The 3195-nt window shown below is 37.2% G+C and overlaps 1 non-coding gene across 1 annotated transcript; it reads left to right on the top strand.

The window, feature by feature from the left end:
* The first annotated feature begins 231 nt into the window (after nucleotides 1-231).
* LOC148548545 (small nucleolar RNA R71) lies at nucleotides 232-340 on the top strand. Its single transcript, XR_015897621.1, has one exon. It is a non-coding gene; the product is annotated as a small nucleolar RNA R71 (small nucleolar RNA).
* The last annotated feature ends 2855 nt before the right edge of the window (nucleotides 341-3195 follow it).

The following is a 3195-nucleotide window of genomic DNA, read 5'->3' as shown; positions in this document are numbered from 1 at the left end:
TGGCATTCAGAGTATCAATCTCAAGAACTCCTTTCTTCTGATTTGTCCCATTATTCACAGGGTTCCTTTCAGAAGTGTACATGAATTGGTTATTTGCAACCATCTCAATGAGTTCCTGAGCTTCTGCAGGTGTCTTCTTCAGATAAAGAGATCCTCCAGCAGAGCTGTCCAATGACATCTTGGACAGTTCAGACAGACCATCATAGAAGATACCTATGATGCTCCATTCTGAAAGCATGTCAGAAGGGCACCTTCTGATTAATTGCTTGTATCTTTCCCAAGCTTCATAGAGGGATTCACCTTCCTTCTGTCTGAAGGTTTGGACTTCCACTCTAACCTTACTCAATTTTTGAGGTGGAAAGAACTTTGCCAAGAAGGCATTGACTAGCTTTTCCCAAGAGTTCAAGCTTTCTTTAGGTTGTGAATCCAACCATGTTCTAGCTCTGTCTCTTACAGCAAAAGGAAAGAGCATAAGCTTGTAGACCTCGGGATCAACCCCATTGGTCTTGACAGTATCACAGATTTGTAGGAATTCAGCTAAGAACTGATGAGGATCTTCCATTGGAAGTCCATGAAACTTACAATTCTGTTGCATCAGAGAAACTAATTGAGGCTTAAGCTCAAAGTTGTTTGCTCCAATGGCAGGGATTGAGATGCTTCTCCCATAGAAGTCGGGAGTAGGTGCAGTAAAGTCACCAAGCACCTTCCTTGCATTGTTGGCATTGTTGTTGTTTTCGGCTGCCATGGCTTCTTCTTGTTTGAAAATTTCTGTTAGGTCCTCTACAGAGAGTTGTACTTTAGCTTCTCTTAGCTTTCTCTTCAAGGTCCTTTCAGGTTTAGGATCAGCCTCAACAAGAATGCTTTTGTCCTTGCTCCTGCTCATATGAAAGAGAAGAGAACAAGAAAGTATGAAATCCTCTATGTCACAGTATAGAGATTCCTTGAAGTGTCAGAGGAAAAGAAGAATAGAAGGAGAAGGTAGAAAGAGAAGAATTTGAACTTATCAAGAGGGATAGAGTTCGAATTATTGATAGTGGAGGAGTGTTAGTCCTTTAAATAGAAGGATGTGAGAAGAGGTGAAGAATTTTTGAAATTAAAGTAAAAGATTTTGAAATAATTAAAAGAAATTTTGAAAATTTGATTGATGATTTTCGAGAATTAAAGTTGGGAAAGAAATTAAGTGATTTTGAAAAAGATTTTTGAAATTAGAAATAAAAAAGATATGCTTGAAAATTAATTTTGAAAAAGATATGATTGAGAAGATATGATTGAAAATCAAATTAAAAAAAGAAAGTTTTAAAATTAAAGTTGATTACTTGACTAACAAGAAATTAAAAGATATGATTCTTAGAATTTAAAATTTTGATCCTTTCTTAATAGGCAAGTAACAACTTGAAAATTTTGAAGTAAAACATTAATTGAAGCAACAATTTTCGAAAATAATAAAAATAAAAAAATGGAAAGAAATTAATTTTGAAGAGATATGATTGAAAAGATATGATTTGAAAAATATTTGATTTTGAAAAATTATGAAAATTTGAAAAAGATTTGAATTAAAAACAAAATCTTCCCTCTAGTGTCCTCCTGGCGTTAAATGCCCAGAATGGCATCCATTCTGGTGTTTAACGCCCAAAATCCTACCTTTTTGGGCGTTTAACGCCCAGCCAGGCACCCTGGCTGGCGTTTAAATGCCAGTTTTCCTTCTTCACTGGGCGTTTTGAACGCCCAGCTTTTTCTGTTTGATTCCTCTGCTGAATGTTCTGAATCTTCAATTCTCTGTATTATTGACTTGAAAAGACATAGTTTTGAAATTTTTTTTGAATTTTTAATAATGAGAAACAACTAAAATGCAACTAATTCATGAAAAACTAAGATCAAATAAGCAATGCATGCAGGACACCAAACTTAGAACTTTGTATACTAAAGACTATAACAATTTGAAAATGCATATGAGAAATAACAAAACACACAAAATAAGAGAATTTAAAGATCAGAGCAATGAAATCATCAAGAACAACTTGAAGATTAATGAAGAACAAAATGCATATATTCGCAATCTTCACTGTCATCCAGTCCATGTATCACAGCAAACCCTAGACTGAGTTGTCTTCCCCATCGCCGAGAAACACTTTCCGTCGCCGAGCAGTTCCTCTTCGTCGCTGAGTAGTCCTCTCAGTCACCGAGCATCAGCCTTAGTCCAAGCCCTCTTCTGCAACTTATAATGTCTTTTTCTGATATTAGTAACTTAGTATATTCACAATTTTTTACATAAAATTTGTGGTTGTTGCTGGTCTGTTGGAAAAAAACAAATTTTTTTGAACATTATAAGTTGATAATGGTAGAATCTTCCACCTCATTATGGCTATAATTTTGTTGTTGTTGCCGGTATGTTGGAAACTTCTCAATTTTTTTTTAATGTTATAAGTTGATAATGGTAGAATATTCAACCTCATTATGGCTATAATTTTATTTCTGTTGCTGGTCTGTTCTTGATTAGTGTTCATACACCGGTCCGAGCTATAGGGCCGAGTTGGCTGAGGACAAATGGGCCGACCTCACGAAAGGTTGGCCCACCGTTGATCTCTTCGCAAAGAGCTCAGACAAATGCCTTAAAGGCCCAAGAAGGCCCAGAGCGAAGGAACCACCGCCCATCAAAGGGCGGTCGGACAAAAGATAAAAATCTCCTTTCCAAAAAGATAAAATAAGATAACTAACTTATCTTAAAGGAAGATCATCAAAGCACTACCATAAATACACTGGAGTACCTAGGTATAACTCATACTCCAATTCTACAAAAAACCTGCTTAAAGCCCGTGATGACTTAAGCTTCCGAGTCTTTTGCAGGTACCATCATCCCTCCGGTGAACAAGGACCAGCAGCGCCACCTACCCCAACAAGTCAGATACGGCCACCTTGGACAGATCACAAGGATTTCATCCGAGATCGACCTCCTAGTTTCAGGTAATTGGTGCACGAAATCGTGATCGTTCATTCCTTGGTAACGGCGCCAAAAACTTGATACGCACGTTCATAATTTTAGTTCTTTGTCATAACTTCGCACAACTAACCAGCAAGTGCACTGGGTCGTCTAAGTAATAAACCTTACGTGAGTAAGGGTCGATCCCACGGAGATTGTCGGCTTGAAGTAATCTATGGTCACCTTGTAAATCTCATTCAGGCAGATTTCAAATGGTT

This window comes from Arachis ipaensis, chromosome B8 (assembly GCF_059453495.1).
Source record: "Arachis ipaensis isolate K30076 ecotype BB chromosome B8, ASM5945349v1, whole genome shotgun sequence".
NCBI lineage: Eukaryota > Viridiplantae > Streptophyta > Magnoliopsida > Fabales > Fabaceae > Arachis > Arachis ipaensis.
Note: the sequence above shows the minus strand (reverse complement) of the source record. Positions and strands in the feature narration are given on the sequence as shown.